This window comes from Peromyscus californicus, unplaced genomic scaffold, assembly GCF_007827085.1.
Source record: "Peromyscus californicus insignis strain IS unplaced genomic scaffold, ASM782708v3 Scaffold_11__1_contigs__length_118956290, whole genome shotgun sequence".
Taxonomy (NCBI): Eukaryota; Metazoa; Chordata; class Mammalia; order Rodentia; family Cricetidae; genus Peromyscus; species Peromyscus californicus.
Genome location: NW_026294402.1, coordinates 34,383,042 through 34,400,799, shown reverse-complemented (window position 1 = coordinate 34,400,799; position 17,758 = coordinate 34,383,042). Strand labels below are relative to the sequence as shown.

Sequence of the window (17,758 nt, the reverse complement as noted above, 5' to 3'; positions counted from 1 at the left end):
TTTTAACTTCAAGTCTAGTGTTTGAGGGTGGGTAGTATTGTGTGTACAACCCAGGCTGTGGACATGCCAGATAACTGACCCTCTCCATTCTGTGTCACCAGCCCCATTGTCTTTATTTTATAATCACCTTAGTATCTGGCTTGGTGTGTTACAACAGTCACACGACTGATGTCTTTTTAAAAAACCACTTTACTGTGATGCGATTCACTTGCTATAAAATTCATTCAAAGTGCACAAGCCAGTGGCTTTCAGTGGTCACAAATATTCGTAGCCTTCACTACATCCAACATTTTATCATCTCTAGAAGAAACCCTGTGCCCTCAGCTAGCATCTCTATCACCTTCCCTACCCCAGTGTGGGCAACCTTTTCTGCCTCTTGGGGTCCCCCCATTCTGGACCTCAATATGAATGGGGCCATAGAGGCTTTCCTGTCTGTTCTCTGGAAAGCACGGAGACGCCTGCTGTATGTCTGATCTCCAGTCCGGCTGTGTCCTTACTCTCTATCCTGACTCATTACCCATTCCAGCCTGCCATAAGCCTCTATCTCAGCCTGGCACACCGTGTTCCCAGAGTATGCTGGATGCCATGTGTTTTTTTTTTTAATCACAGAAATCTTTGATTTTGTTCTCTGCCTCTGCCTGTGCAGATCATCCTCGTCATTCAGACTTAGCTTCATTACCACATTCTTGGAAAGGATCATCCCTGTTTGCCCTTACCTCCAGCAGGAGTTAACCTTCTCCCATTCTCTGAGCACATCTCTGGGAATCCCATCATTTTGTTATCCTTGTTCTTGTCTTCTTTACCGTCTTCTTTCAGAGTTGTTTTTTGAAAACCAGAATTAAATAAATGTTTGAGGAAAGTGTATCAGTAGTCAGACTTTTTTGTCACACAATTTTCTTTCCGTTGGCATGGTTGAAAAATTAGAAAATATAAAGAGTTGAAAGAAAGAGCTATCAATCATAATTTCATTCCTCAGAGATAATCAGTTAGGCTAATATTCTTGGAACTATTATATGTCTATTATAGCTAGACAGATGTATTTACAATTCATTCAATATAACTAGCAGTATATTCTTTTTCTAAATGCTAAGTACTGATTTGTGTGTATGTGTGTGTACACATACATGCAGAGGCAAAGGCAGACATCTGGTACCTTATTCTGTTACTCTCTACCTTATTTCTTTGAGAACAGGAGAGAAAGCACCTCTCACTGAAACTGCAGCTACATTAGTGGCTAGCAAGTGTCAGAGATCCTCCTGTCTCTGGGTCCCCTGTACCACCTACCAGAACCCTGGGGTTACAGGTGTATGTAATCATTCCTGGTTTTTATATGGATTCTGGGGATTTGAACTCAGGCCCTAAAACTTGTATGCAAGTGGTCTTACCCACTAAGCTATCTCCCCAGCCCCTTACAATTTTTTTAATTAATTAAACATTCAAATGTTATGTATGTCATAGACAGGGTTGCCCTTTGCCACTAAGGCTGGTATGAAACTTGGAATCCTCTTGCCTCAGCCTTTCTAGTGTTCAGATATATAAGCATGGGCCTTCAGACCTGGTGACAGTTACTTGTATGGAGAGCATTACAAGCGTGTGTCACTGTTACCTGATCCATTTTGTATTTAACACTTAGGTTATCTTAATTTTTCAGCTTTAAAATAATGTCATGACTAATATTCTTCAGATAAAAATCCAGAAGCCAGATTTCTGGGTCAAAGTCTTTCATTCAGAATCCACGTTGCTACTGAAAGGTTGTTCTAACTTATATAGCTACCTGCAGATGATGAGAATGCCCACTTGGTGTTAGCATTCTTTATAGCCCTTGCCAGCCTGGTTTTTCCAAACTGGTGTCTCAGAGTTGCGTGGATTTGCAGTTCTCTGATCACTAGTGACATGGTTTCCGTTTCCGGTTTTCTGACTCAGGATTCTTCTGTGAACTACCTGTTTGGTCCTTCGCCAGCTTTTCTGCTGGTGCGTCTGTCTTCTCATTGCTAACTGTCCTCTTCACCATTATAGGCATTAACGCTTACGCAGACAGGCTGCCAGGATTTCTGCAGTTTCTCCTGTGCTTAAGCTTCAGGTAGCTTTTGATAGGCTGGATTTTGCTTTAATGTGACCGCATCCACCAGTCTTCTCTTTGTGGTTTCTATGTTTGGAAGTATTCACAGAAGTTTTCCCTCAACCTTCAGTATAGCCGCCTGTGCCTCCTCTACTGCTGCCTGTGATTTAACTTGTAAATGAATACATCCGGGCCAACGAGATGGCTTAGTGGGTAAAGGCCATTGCTGCAAGTTGGCCTCTGACCTCCACATGTATGTTGTGGCGTGTGCAAACTTACACACACACACACACACACACACACACACACACACACACACACACGCATGTACATGTAATTAGATATATATATGCAATTAAAAATAAATGAGTACATTAGTCTTGTGCAGAGGAAGGGGCGTGGTGGTGTTTTTTTTTTTTTTTTTTTTGGTTTTTCGAGACAGGGTTTCTCTGTGTAGCTTTGCGCCTTTCCTGGAACTCGCTTTGGAGACCAGGCTGGCCTCGAACTCACAGAGATCCGCCTGGCTCTGCCTCCCGAGTGCTGGGATTAAAGGCGTGCGCCACCACCGCCCGGCTGCGTGGTGGTGTTTTAACACAGGGTCTGGCCTTGAACTTGCTGCACAGCCTTGGTTACCTTGATCCCCCTATCCTCCTGTCTTCATCTGCCAATTATTAGAATTAAAGGCATGTGCTCCCATACCCACCTTCATCCTGCTTTGATATAAAATAATACATACCACCAGGAAACTCAGCTGACATTTGGAATCATGTAGTCTATATGGACAAGGGACAATCTTTAGTTATGTGGTGAGAAGGGACTGTGACAGACATGCATTTTTCTCTAGCATAGGCTATCTGATTGGGTATGAACTACTCCTTTACAAAGCGTTAAGGCCCACCACTTTCCATCAGCTGCTCATCGTCTACTATCCATCATCCTTTCTGAAGTTCTCTTTTTCCCTGTGGATGAGCTGTCTAGTAATGCCAGTCTCAGGAAGTTGGATGTAGCACGCAAGAATTCCACACAGGTTTGAGTGAGTGGATAAGCTAATGAGTGGTAGCAGGAGCAGTGCTGGGAGGTCAGATACTGGGAAAGAGCAGCAGCTCTTTGAGCAAAGCAGTCTTTTGTTCATGTAGAGCCTATGGAGAGTGCTCACCTATCCTAGGCTCCTAGGGGGAATGGAAGAAGGAAAATGCAGCTATGGATTCTGAGAAGGCAGCGGGCTCGGGGCTAGGACCCAGCCAATAGGTGTTCCATGTGTAAGGGACGTTAGCAGAAGTGAACTGTACTGGAGAATTCCAAAGGTGCTAGAGAATTGGAAATTGGGCAGGGGAATTTTTGTCAGGGAATTCTCCTTAGGCAAGAAGAGTTAAAGCAGATCTTAAAGCAGAGCTGGGTTATGAAGGGTAGGGTGGATTCATAGCTTGTGGTCATTCTGTGTGGAAAGAATAATGTGAGCCAAGTTTTAAAAGTTTTGAAAATTGATGTTTTTATTTTTTTCACCTTCTTTTCTGTCTTATTTGCTTTAGATATAAAAGTTGTTTGTACAGTCAAGAAAGTCATTTTCAGTGTGTGAGCTCCTGGGTGGGAAACCACCTGGGAGCTAGAAATAATAACTATGAGAAAGGCAAAAAAAAAAAAAAAAACAAAAAAAAAACAAGGTTCCATTCATTGCTGCCTCTCTGCCAACTTTCTAATTCTACTCATGGTGGAAGTGATATGGTTGTTTTCTAAGATTTAACTGGAGCATTGTAGGCATCCTTACTAGAATGAGTCAATGAATTAGCAGTTTAAAATGGATTCTCTACTGAAGAGTAGACTGGCTGGGTCCAGTCTGTTGGGATGTGGGCATCTAGCTAGGAAATGGATACTCTGCTATGAAGAATGTTGAGGAAGACATCTTGAGAGGTGCTCTTTCAACCCTTAAGTCAGCTGAAGGAGGAGTCTCTGATTTTTGAGAACTCTCAATGTCACAACGGGCAGTAACGAGTCCTTTGAAAGAATGAGATAGGTGGATGGATGGATGGATGGATGGATGGATGGATGGATGGATGGATGGTTGGATGGATGGTTGGATGGATGGTTGGATGGATGGATGGTTGGATGGATGGATGGATAGATGGATGGATGGATAGATGGATGGATGGATAGATGGATGGATGGATAGATGGATGGATGGATAGATGGTTGGATGGATGGATGGATGGATGGTTGGATGGATGGATGGATGGTTGGATGGATGGATGGTTGGATGGTTGGATGGATGGATGGATGGATAGATGGTTGGATGGATGGTTGGATGGATGGATGGTTGGATGGATGGATGGATAGATGGATGGATGGATGGATGGTTGGATGGATGGATGGATGGATGGATGGATGGATGGATGGATGGTAGGGTGCTACAGCAGAGAGAGCATGCACAAATGCTGAACATAATTGCTGAAGAAACCAGCAGAGAGAAATCACTGAAACCTTGGTGTGGTGGTAGCCACTTGTCGTCTCTTTGGAGGCTGAGGCAGGATGATGATGAGAAATTCAAGACCAGTGTTGCTGTATAGTAAGACAAGCTCTCAGACTGAAAGAAGTCTTTGCAGTCGATTGGTATTGCCAATAACTTGGCTTGACCATCAGCTCATTGGCTCACAGTTAAAATACTTGTCCCAAGGTAGAAGAGCAAACAATAGGCATTGCCTTCCTATCTTTGGTCCAGTCTCCCATAAGGGTTCATCATTTCCCCTGTCAATGTCATCTTTTCTTTCAGGAATCAGACATCTTCAGCTTGATGTCTGTTTAATAAATTTATACTGCGACACGGCCACATCTTTCATTTAAATGTTTCCTATGCTCCCCCTGTAACAATGGAGTAAATTAAGTATGACAGAGTTTGTATAGTCTTCAAAGCCTGAAATATTTATCTATTCTTTTACAGAAAATACTTGCATGTATAGACAATGGATGGCTGATTCTGAGCTAGCTGTTTTAACATGAAAATCATGGCTTGTATCGGGCCATACAGTTTTCTTAACGAAGGCCCCCTTTTCTTTTGGGACTTAATTGTGGGATGATGGTGTGGGAATAGGCCTCCTGAAGACATGCTCTGACCATCTAAACTGCCCTAACAATATTAGTGCCAGAATTATATTAGTTTCTGATATTTTCTTTTTGCTCCCTGTGTGCCCATATTAATTATAGAGAACTCAAGGCTTATGGGGAATCAAGAAAAGCATCTAAGGTCATATAACATGGCGGGGCTTGAACTGTCTATGTAGGATAAAGGCCCTTGTCCTAAAGACTCTTGTGCATGCCCTGCAGAGGCCGACAAGCACTCTTCACTCCCAAGGACCTCTTTTCTACCCTTCCTCCCTCTCCTCTGTGACTTCTGGATCTATCATCAGCCACCCTTTGCTCTTCTGATGGTAATTTTGTTTCTCTTGGAGCGTTCATGCTCTGGCCAGTTTTCTTTTGGGGCACTACCCTCTCCTCCCAGCAACAGTGCTCTTACTCTTCTTGGAGGGAGGATTTTGAGACACACATGAGCTCCTGGGCTCCTGCTCTGTCGCTGCCCCATGCCTGGGTGGAAGCTGCCACCCAGGTGGTCTCTGCCTTGAGATGATAACCACTGCCCCATTAATCATCAGGGAGGGGGAGCAGAACACAGGGCCCAGAGTGGTCTGGGAGGCAGCCTCTGGGCGCCTGAGCTGGCATCTCTGACCTTTGTGGAGAGAGGGCGTTCTTAAAGCGACAGCAGGCTCTTTTTTTCTTTCCTGGTGGCTGATGTCCAGTTCAGATGCCAGGGATTTGAAGAGGCCATTGTTCTGGTGCTGAGAGAAGGGCCCAGACCGCCTAGTCTCTTTCTTTTCCCATTTTCATCCGCATGTTCCCCTCTGCTGTGCAGCATGTCAAGTGTGGAAAGACGGTGAGCCGTCTTGGGTCACACACACCCTCCCCTGTTCCACCCGACCCGTGCCTTCTAAGACAGCCTTGTCTTCAGCAGAGCCTGCAGTGGGCCACCGGCTTCCCTCCCGAGGGTGGTTGTTCCTAGGAGGGAAATAAGTCTCTTTAGACTCCAGCTTGTCCCCAGTGCGCTGTTTACTTGCCCCAGGTAGTGGGGTTGGTGAAGGATACAAGTAGCTTTTCTCCAGGTGTATCTTGAGCACCACCTGTGCTGAACACCTGAGATGCTTGTTAAACTACAGGTGCTGGGATTTAGTTCTAGAACTTCTGGGCCCCCAGAATCTGAGTATCACTAGGCAAAGCAGAGTTTGCCCATGACTGACCTGGCTAGGTATGGGAATCACGTGGAGACCTAAGGCATTCAGGCCCCTAAATCTGAGCCAGGGAGCTGGTTATGAATAGATACCCTGGAAACAGTCCCCAGGGTTTTGACTCCTGACTGCACTGTTTCTCAGTCAATCTCTGCCTCTGTTTTTCAACTGTAAAATGGGGATGAAGTTGATATTTATGTGATATGTATGACGTTCGTCAGGGTTGGCACCTGGGTACAGAGCATTGCATGCATATTGAGGAGGTCACCATTTGAATAATCTTCCTGTGGCTAAGCAGGCTTTAGATAGGGAAGCATTCCTTGCTTTGGTAATTCTCTTGCTGAGTCAGTCAGCCCCCATTCAGTCAGTGTGGCTTGTTTTCTGGAGTGTGGGCCTACCATTTGGCCTTCCAGACTCTTGGTTGAGAGAAATCCCTCCGGGATGCCCACCTCTGGGCATTGCCAGCAGCATTGGAAAGGGTGTCCCAGGAAGGCCTTGAGAACCACATCTGCAACACTGTCTGACCTCCTTGGAGGGAATTGAAGGAAGAGAAAACAAACTACAGGCCAGAAATAGCTAGACATAAATACAAGGTATTATAATTACTATCCACACCCAGCTCAGTCCCCAGAGTTAGATTTAACCCTCTGCACAGTCTTCCTAACCCCAGAGAAGCAGCATGGTCCAGGGGTGTCTGCGAGGGAAGTGTGGGTCCCCTGAGGAGAAGTAGCTCATAACTGAGGCTACATATGAGACATTACTGCAGGGCCACTGTAGATCCCAAATGGTGCTTTCTCTTCCATGTACCCATTATAGCTATTTCTGTTACAGCTTCTTGGTTTTGCTCAACCATTACTTTTCTGAACACGAGCCTGTCAGATTTCCCCCACACTTGGCACCTAGCTCAAGGCTTCTTTTTTATCCTGTTCTCTATAATTTTATTTTACATCAATTACTCAGTAGTTACATCTGTGCCGACGCTTACGGACATGCGAGCCAGGGGAGGAGTTTGGAGACACAGACTCAGCCTAGACTTGTTCGGTTTTGCTTTGTGTTTTCTCAGGACTAGGACAAGGTCATTGGTCAGATGAGAAGTCTAATTCTGTTTGTGCAGTCGGGGAGTGTGGACTGGGAATCCGTCATCTGAAACCCCAGTTTAAAACTTTGGGCATTGACATGGCGACATTGGTGAAAAATAGCACACCTGACTTCATGTGATGGATTACATGCACAGGTGTACGAAGACAATTATGTCAGGTTAGCAGTAAGCTATATGCATTCATTTAAAGGAAATAAAAAAGAACTGTGTATTTAGACTCGGGTCCTACCATCGAAATACCTGCTCACAAAAACATTTCAAAATGGACAGAAACTTGAAGTGAAAACTGCTTCTGTCCCCAAGAGTTTTTGTTTTTGTTTTTCCTTTTTGTCAGGACTGGGGATGTTACCTAGGGCCTCTTGTGTGTGTGTGTGTGTGTGTGTGTGTGTGTGTGTGGCAAGCACTCTGAGGAGGCACAGCAACAGCCTTCAAACATTTCGCACGAGGCACACTCCAACTGCGTTTTATAGATCTTGATTTCAGTGGTTTGGTGAGTCAAGTAGAAAGTTATTCAGAAGAAAACAAGCCAGTCCTCCAGAGCATGTCTCGTGGATATTTTCCATCCTGATTACAAATGTCAGCATGCAGAGACCCAGCAGTGGGCAGAGTTTGCTTAGCATCTCTTCCCTCCCACGTGAACATATTTTATAAGACTTCCAGGAAGCTACACAGGGCCATTTCTGTTCTTGGTGGGGGTTTAGATCCCACTGACTGCTCTGAGACCCTCAGGGATGGGTGGGGCATCGCCGATAGACACAGTGTGTCCACCTGCTTTGGGAGAGGGATGTTGTCCTTGCTCCTCCCAATAGTTAAGAATATTCAGTCCTTTGGAGATGTGTAGACCAGACACCATTATTGTTGTTCCTTTCCTTCTTCTATGAACTCCTCTTTGGAAGAAGCTTCACAGAAGATAACTGCCCTGGGTAGGAATTGTGTTGAGAGATCGAAAGGCTTTCCCAATGTAGAGGTTTGTGACTGTGTTTCTTGACAATGCAGGGAGAGGCCCAAGTCTCCGTCTAGAGCAGGAACATCTGCAGAACTGAAGCTGGTAGAGTGTGTTAGTAGTTTTCAATACAGGAATTGGAAGGTCCTGGGTTTATTCCTATTCTGCAGACTTATTAGGTGCCTTCGACTGCTGGGCACTGTCCAGCCACATGTGATGTTAAGAGGTTTTGTAGAAGTCGTTTGGTTACCAAAATGAGGACTTGAAGCCTGCTTTTGAACCAGGAGTTTCCACTGCCCCCTGCTCCTGCGAGGTCTGGCTGCCTAAACTCTTGTGGCATTCCCGTTACTCAAATCCTGACATGCCATCTCTTATCACTTCCTCTGAAGAATTAAAGAAGCTAGAGTCTTTCTCCTCTCTCTCTGCTTCCTCTCACACACTTGAAAACCAGTTTCCTTTAAGACATCAGTTCTCAACCTGTGGATCATGACCCCTTTAGGGAGGGATATCAGATATCAGATATCCTGCGTATCAGATATTTACAATTCATAACAATAGTGAAATTACGTTATGAAGTAGCAACGAAATTATTTTATGGTTGGGGGTCACTACAACATGAGGAACTGTATTAAAGGGTTGCGGCATTAGGAAGCTTGAGATCCATTGCTTTAAGGCATCCCCTTAGCCTAAACATCTGTAGTTTGCTGTTTTGTGGAGAGTAGGGCTTCCAGACCCCTGCTATCTTGCCTGTCTTCTGCAAGTGTGTGATATCTTCTGGGCATGCTCCTGGTAATGTTGGTGGTGGGATTACCAAATTCCCTCACTTGCTTCAGGTAATGGGGCTCAAGCTGTGAGGTATTGTCACATGTTATGCTTCTGGTCCACATGGACCATTGTGATCTTGTTGTCCATGGAAATTAGACTTCCACGTTCCTTTCTGAATTGGAGAGGAATGTGTCATCCAAGGTCCGAGGCTTACTCTGTAGTAACCTTGATGCCAGGCCAGCTTGCGAGTCAGTATTCCCAGCCTGCTACCTCACTACCAATCTCTTTACTTAGGTCTCTTCTGTCCCTACTTGTCCCTTTCCAGTCCCTGTTAGGTTGGACTAGAAGAGTCAAGCATTTGGAGGTGGACTGCTTCCCAGCCGCCCACCACAGCCATCACAATGGTATTTCATCTGTTCTCCCTGGAGAGACAGAATGTGGAGAGACAGGTAGAGACGATGTGTTCAGAGGAGAGGAATCAGGAGGAGCAGGGCTCAGCAGCACTGGCTGGGTTACTGTCAAGTCAGCTGTGGTCAGCGTGGCCGCCTTCTGCCTCCCGTTCCATGGCCACACGGCTCACGTCTTAAGTGCTTCTTATTACTTGAAAAGGTTAAAAAGTAAAGCATGAATATGAGACTTTAGAGGAAAATGACCCAGGTGATGGGGAGGGGTCAGCTCTTCTAGTCCCTTAGTCCTTTCTTGTAATAGATAAACCAAGGCCCAGAGTAAGGGCAGGATATGCCACCTTCAAAGGTAGAAGTTGTCTTACAATGTAAATGCTGGGTTGTGACTCGTACCTCCTTCCTCAGCCTGAATCATCCTCATTAGAGTCAAGTACATACTGTGTTCCTAGTGGGAAGCCTACCTTGGGACAATAATCTGAGCATCCCAGATGCCAACTTTAGGGAGAGTGACTGAGCAGACTAACAATTGTAGGTGCACATGTGTGTGAAAGGTGCACACCAAGAAGATGCATCTGTAGATAGGGACCTTCTACAATGGTGGCAACCCAGCCTGACACACCCACCCATGGACATCAGACACACGGCAGCACTTCCCAACTCTGTGCTGGAGAATCTGGAGAACTCTTTCCGTATTACAACGTGACTGCCCTCTTGGGTACTCTCCAGATACTCTACTAGACCGAATGGGAGCTGGGTAAGGATACTTGGCAGTGGTTTCTGGTCCTTTGCTGGCTGACCCCATCAAGCAACCTTCCGAGACCTGTTGGTTGGCATGTCAGATGGCACACAGAAGTCCATAGCTGGGGACTGGGTTATATTGTTGACCAGAATTCCTTCTTAAGTCATCCTGAAACTCCCTTTCCTACATTAACATGCATGTGCACAGCTCCATATGTGCACACGTAGGCTCCCCCAACTTGGTTGCTGAGACAGTGCAGGGGCCAACCAATACTATTTTCGTGGTGTATTTTCAGTAGCTCTGTTAGCTACTGAAGCTAGTAGGGGTTCTTCAGTCTTAAGTGGAAGTGGGCTTGGAGCAGAGGAAGATGGAAGGAATGGACCTATTGCTTCAGCCCTGGGCCGGTGGCAGGAGGGACTCAAGGCCTGTTCTTGGGCACGTGTCAGCATCTTAAATGGGACACCCAGCAAGCAGCCTTCCCTGGTTAAGACCTTAATCTGCTATTAAGAAGAGGTCAGTTACCTCTGCACAGAGGTGATTTGGAGAGGGGCTTAGTATCTCCTAATATCCTGACATGGGCAGAGCAGCGGAAGCCACAGCATGGACATCTGCCTATTGCAGGGAACTGGGACTTCAGAAATTGTAACATGGAACCAAAAGCCTTTGGATTTGACCCTTTCCTTCTTCCAAGTTTTAAAGCTCTCCATCCCTGTTTGTAGGCACCCTGCTGGCAGGTTCTTGGCTCATGGCTTTCCTGCTTGGACAGTTACAATCATCTATACAGGAAACAACCTGCTCTAGGATGCTCCCCGTTAAGTGAAACTGAGTCCTGCCCTGGAGCTCCCCAACCCCGCCTACCTCCTTTCCTTCTTTGTACTTTTCATATCTCTAAGTTGCTCTGCGGCTCCTGGGTTCTGCAAGCTCTGCCTTCTTGAGGGAGCTTCCCGTAGAATCATGACCACAAGATCTTTCATCTTAGCTGTGTGTTCTCAGTCTCACTTTCTTTTTCTCTCTAGGTATGACCTAATGCCTCTTGTGGTCCTTTCCTTACACTAGGCATAATGATCGGAACCCAGGTAGGACCCAGTGCTTTCTCTCAGGATGAGAACACTTTGAGTGCCTGTCACTTGATGTCACTGAGTGAGAAAAGGCCCTTCCTAGTCATTTCCACAACATTTCTGGACATCACTAAACTTAGCCACAGCAAATTTTAAAACCCAAAGGAGCCAACAGGTTTGGATTGAGATAAAACCTGAAGGTCGGAGAGTGGTAACACTAGGATTTGACCATTTTAAATTTCAGCCTTTAGACCTTGATAGTGACAGACACCTCAGCGTACTTACTGAACACACGGAAGTGCTCCGGATCTTGTTGACTCAATTTTCTCTGCTGTGAAATTGAAATAATAAGATTAAATGGGATATAACCCGGTATGTCCTTCATTAAGTTCCCAGACAAGGGCTGGCCCATCACCTTCTCGTTGTCTCTCTGCTTCTGTGGAACATCATTAAAAAGGAAAAAAAATGTCATAGATTTGTAATTTTTTTTTTTTTTTTTTACTTCAAGATAGAGATTTGAAGAAATTTTATAAAGTCCTAGCAGATCAGGTTAGAATTGTTTAGATCAACAATTCCTGAACTGTATCACAGTGTGACCCCCTTGTTGACCTTGGAGTTGACTGATGCCTGTGTCCCCTCCCCCAGCATTCTGGCTTAACTGAAGTGGGAGAAGACCCAGGCAGGGAAATGACTCAGACCTCCCAGCTGATTCTAATGGAGCAAATGGAAAGTAGAGGTTTACACCGCTCCGTGGATTTGACGTTGATCCTGACTGAGAATATGGAATTTGTGGTTATGAATATCTAGAAAATATAAGGCAGTTGTGCAGGCACCATGAATTTTGTTTGGAGAAGGCTCTGAAATAATTGTGGTGAGTGTTTGTATTCACGGCGAAGCAGGATTTAACTGATAAATGTATCTGTAGAGGCCCCCACTGTGCATCCGATGTCCCCAGAGGGCTAGAATTAGGCAGGGATCACTCCTCAGGAACTACTTTGGTATGTCTGGCCCTAGGGAGAGCTTCTATACCTCCATATCCCTGTGTCCATGATGAAGTTTTTTTCTACAGATGGACACCTGACTTAGTGGCAGTATTGATGTGTAGCAGAGCGAGCACTGTAATAAAACCACATGGATCTCCAGCATCTTCTCCCTGCATCCTTTGAGACATTTCTTGCTTCATGTTTTTATTATGTAGACACACTCATGTGAAGGATGCAGTATTCACAAGAGGCTCCGGCTGTAGCTAGGTCAGAGTCTGTGAGTGTACTCATTTGGATGCTTCCAATTCAGTTCTCGTGGAACGAAGTCCGTGTTGAGTTCATGGAGCTCCAGAGTGGAGACTTAATGCCATTAGTTTTCCTGCATTAGTAGTTATAAAACCTGCAATATTCGGAACAGAGTACCAGATGGCCAGAGCGGCCACTGCTTTTTCACCACGAAGAATGAACTTAAGATCAGTGGGCCCCGATCAGCACACAGAAACCATGCCAATAATTTGAACAATGGGGCAGTTAGTGTTAAGAATCATTAACACGTGTTTTTTAAAGGCAAAGAGAAAAAAAAGTCACAGGACTAAAAGTCACAGATAGAGTGGGAGCACCCGCCCCCTCCAGTTAGAAGCAGAACACTAGCTGAATAGCCTTGTAAAAGGGCCCTAGCCCAAAGCTTAGATTTAGCCCTCCTCCAAGAGGTTGTATGTGGTTTAGCCTCACTGTATGTAGAAGGTTCTTGAGATGCTGCAAGGCCTTTAATTGGGAGACCGCCCATTGGGTTCCTGTCAGGGACATTCTGCTTGTAGCATCTCTCCAGCGCCCTCTACTGGCAAGACCTAACATTGTGTCCACTTTCAAAGGGGAAATGCTTCTGGGAGCAGTTTCAACCATCGAAAGGCAGGGCAAAGAAGGGTGAATTTAGAGGCAAGGGGCAAAAACCTGACAACTGGCCAAAGTAGGAACAACGAGACAAATCTTTCAAGATGTTTTGTGCTGTGGAATACTATAACAAATTACAACATCAAATGCCTTTTACTTGAGTAGGTATTTATGGAAGTAGCAAAGAATGGTAAGAAAACTGATTTGGAGTGAGGCCAAGCTAGTGATACTCAACTTTCTAACGAGTTTGAAGAAATAGTTTTATAATTTATAGCAAATTTTGTAAAATTCTCATCTCTGTCTCTAGCATTTGAAAGATTCTTTGTAAACATGAGATCTTTCTCTTCCTTCTTTGACATATTCCCACATACTTCAGGAATCCTCTTAGATGGCTGTCTACACTTTACAAATGCCCTCATGATTGGGATGATGAGATAAGACAATCGGGTTCATTTTTGCCCATGATCCTACATCATTCCACAAAATCAGGTCCAATTAAAATGCCTGAGTGCTCCCTCTGGAAAGGCTTCATTGTGATGCAAATAAGATTCATAGATATAATAAGACTTATCCTGTGATCACAGCTTCCCATTCTTGTCAACAACAATTAAGCATTTGAGGTGAACAGCAGACTGTGGACAGCAGCCTTCTTTACATAAAACAGTTGAACATTGCTGAGTTCGGGGAGACTGTTATTTGGGTCAAGAGGATTTGCCGACACACCTTTTTTTTTTTTTTTTTTCCCGTTCTCCAGAGTGCTGTCTGGAATGTGTTCTCAGTACTGCGCAGGACTCTGCGGAACCTCATTTTCATTGGGAACTTGAGACTGTTGTTTGCCAGTTCTCTGGGAAGGTTTACTTCAGGAAAGGCTATCAACTTTACTGCAGTTTCCTAAATTAATTTACAGAAGAGCAGTTTGGGCACTTAGGTAACGATAGTTTAGCTGTTGATGTGTGGAGATTGGATCAGAGACCATCTCTCATCTGTGGAAGTCTCTCTAGTTAACCGTGAGGTGACTCAGTGTGATTGACAGATGCTGTTAGTAAGTGGCCTGGGCCTTGGGAGAGGTCAGCAGTTGCTTCTTTTCCTGTAGTGTGATGAGGAGTGAGTCCAGGGAAGGCAGGTTGGATGTGCTCAGATGCATGACTTGCTGTTCAGTTACCATAACTACAGCAAAGTCACAGGACCATTTTCATTCACCATCTGAAGAATGGGGATTGTGAGCACCCATCTTTGATGTTGTTGGTAGGATTACATGAAATCATTTGCTTAGCAAATTGCATTACCCTTATCCCAAATGAGGAGCTCCCACAAAGAAAGGAAAGCTACCTTCCATAACACAGTAGAACAGAATCCTTGAATGACTTCCTATGTGAGTTTCTGAATGATGTTTAGGCTGTTTCCTTCTTGGGCAGAGCAGTCAAAGAACATGTTAGTAATTTGTTGTTTTTTTGATGACTGTATTAAACACCAAAACATCTGAAGCTTCCTGTGGTCAGCTTCATATAAAACATACAGATGGTACTCAACGAAACCCATGTGGAAGTTACACTTGTCTTATCCCTGACCTTTTAACTGTTATCAGCATAAACTGATAACTGATGTTAATTGTTATCAGTATAAACCATAAACATGCCAATAGTTGGGGCATACAAGTGAAAAGATGAATCTGTGTATTTATAACAGAGGTGGGAGAGACCCTGAAAAGCCAGCACAGTGTGTTCAGAACCCCTGAGGAACTGGGCAAGATAGGAGGAGGACTTGGTCATCTGACCCACCAACATCTTGCTTACTAGCCTGATGGAGCTTTACCCAGTGTGAAAGTACTGACTAATCATTCTCAGTACTCCTGTGTGCTGGAGAGACAAGAAGGAAATAGCCTAGAACTTCCCTAGGGAGGTAAAACCAGCAGAAATAACACAAGAGTTTGCATTCGAGCAAGAGTTCTGTACTTCAGCTTGGAAGGAACACAGTGGGAGATGCACCCAACTCTGTGTGGTGCTTTCATGGGCCTTTATTTGCCTCACCGTCTTTTAAGTGACACATGTGTTAGCGTGTGTGTGTGTGTGTGTGTGTGTGTGTGTGTGTGTGTGTGTGTGAACACACTCCCGGATAGGGGTGGTAGAGTGACCTATTAAAGATTGTAGATGCAAACAGCCAGATGTAATTTTGGACTCAGATTTGACCTAAGTTCAAGGCCATTCTGTGGAGTAAGAGGTGGAGTTCATGACAGAGGAAGATGAGCTGAGACAGTGTGTGTTGCTAGTTTGCCTTTCTTTGGAACTGAGACTCCTCTAAGCAACTGAAGTGGAACCAGACAGTCCAAACCCATCTGCTTCTTTGATCCCACAAGCCTGTTATTCTAGCAACAGGACGTAGAAGGAAATGGTCCTGAAAAGACCTGTCATGATGAGGCTGCAAGGTCAAGGACTTAGAGAATGAGCCCCACCCCCACCCCTGGCCCCCAGATGCTCAAGAAGTATTAGTGCTCAGCATGAGTTTAATGAGCAGGACACAGGTGCCGCCAGTGGATCATAGTGATTATCTACCGTCAGCGTGATCTCCTAGACACTGAGGGCGGATAGTCAAGTGCCATCTCCTAAGGAAACCCAAAGAGTGCGAATGGACCTGTCAGCCCTTTGGCACTCACTTTGTCTAAGGGACAAAGTGCAAGCACTAGAAAGACTGACACAGTATTCTCATGGGGCCACTAAATCAGAATCTCAAGGGACTAAAGTTTGGGATGACGTCGGCATCATTCATGTTTTAATCCAGGGTTGGATTTCCCTTTCAACATCCCTCAACAGATGATAGTTCTCCAAATATTACAAGCACACCTAGGGCTTTGGGCAGTGCTACTGTCGTTTGGATCTGAAATATCCCCCAAAAGTCCACACAGTGAAGGAATGCCCAACCTGTGGTGCTTTGGGGAGGTGAGGACTTGGTGAAGAAGTATGATTACTGATGACAATTTCAGGGCCTCAGCCTCTTCCTTCGTCTCTGCTTCTTGACACCCATGAGGTTTCTTACTCCTCACACTTTGCCATGATGTACCATGATAGTACCAGTGACCATGAAGTAAAACCTCTGAAACCGAGCCAAAGAAAACCTCTCCCCTCTGAAGTTGCCCACCTCAGGTATTTTATTGCAGCAAGGGAACACTAACCCAGGCAGCTGATGGTTTTGAGGTATGGTAGTTTGTAATTGGCCCCTATAAACTCATAGGGAGTAGCACTGTTGGGAGGTATGACCTTGTTGAAGTAGGTGCAGCCTTGTCGAAAGAAGTGTGTCACTGTGGGGGCGGGCTTTGAGGTCTCTTTTGTTTAAGCTTCACTCAGTGTCACAGTCCACTTCTTGTTGCCTTCTGATCAAGATGTAGCCAGCACCATGTCTGCCTGCATGCTGCCATGCTCCCCGCCATGATGATAATGGACTGAACCTCTGAATTGGAAGTTGCCATCCCAGTGAAATGTTTTCCTTTATAGGAGTTGCTGTGGTCATGGTGTCTCTTCACAGCGATAGAAACCCTCACTAAGACACGAGGTCAGAGTCAGGTGACCTGGATTTCCAATTCAGCCTCTGCATTACTTACTTCTCCTGTGCTCTGAGCGAAACTGTGACATTAATTAACTTAAGGGAGCTCAGATTTTTCTCTGGCCCGCAGTTGGAGGCGACATAGTCCATCGTGGCAGGGAGGGTATGGCGGTGGGCAGCTCCATGGCAGTGAGAGCATTCGATGGCCTGTTCATAGTTGATGAACCAGGAAGTGAAGACCTCAAGCCAGAAGTGGAGCCAGCCTATAACTTTTAGCGCTGTGGCCCTGTGTCTGTCCATTAGGCCCCATGCCTAGAAGGTTCTCTGTTCTTCCAAACCAGAGCCAACAGCTGGGAATCAGCATTCAAACACAAGAGAGCCTGTGAGGGACATTTCTCATCGAGACACCAGCCTCCTCCGGCCTTCACTTTTTCTAGGGCTCAGTGTCTTCATCTGTTAGGTAGGCTGCATAAGCCTATTCAGGTGGCTGTATGGAGCACTGAAGGACTTCATGTGAACATGTGCTATGCAGATGATGAATGGTTTGAAAGGTATTTGTTAGCACAGCGACTGAATAGGCTAGCAGACAGACATTCTCCTGGGGCATGTGTGAGGTCTGATACTGCAGCTCAGTGAATGGATGAAGAAACTATATATAGCTTTAAGAGGTGCAGCTTAAGAATGTGGAAACTCAGATGACCCCACTTTGTCACGAGGGCAAGTGCCCTCATGTGGTTGTTACTCTTCTGGCTGTGAAGTCTCCTCTGCCCAAGAAGCTACCATTGCTGTCTCTTGCCTCACAAGTCAGTGAGGTGCTGTCCCGAACAGGTCCTCAGCCATTTTCTTGTGCGGATGATGGCCTTCAGTACTGTCTTCCTTCTCCCTGATCCCAGGGCTCAGGCAGCGAGAGCAGCTGTCGTCCTGGGAAGGATGCAAGCCTCCATTTGGAGCTCAGCCCCTGTGTTTTTACTTAGCATCACCTCCTTGATGCAGGCTGACCTAATAGGCAACACCT

At 45.4% G+C, this 17,758-nt stretch overlaps 1 protein-coding gene across 6 annotated transcripts in view; it reads left to right on the top strand.

The window, feature by feature from the left end:
- Positions 1-17,758, top strand: part of Gramd1b (GRAM domain containing 1B) — a 175,833-nt gene that overhangs the window by 103,734 nt on the left and 54,341 nt on the right. The gene's annotated exons all lie outside the window — the stretch shown is intronic.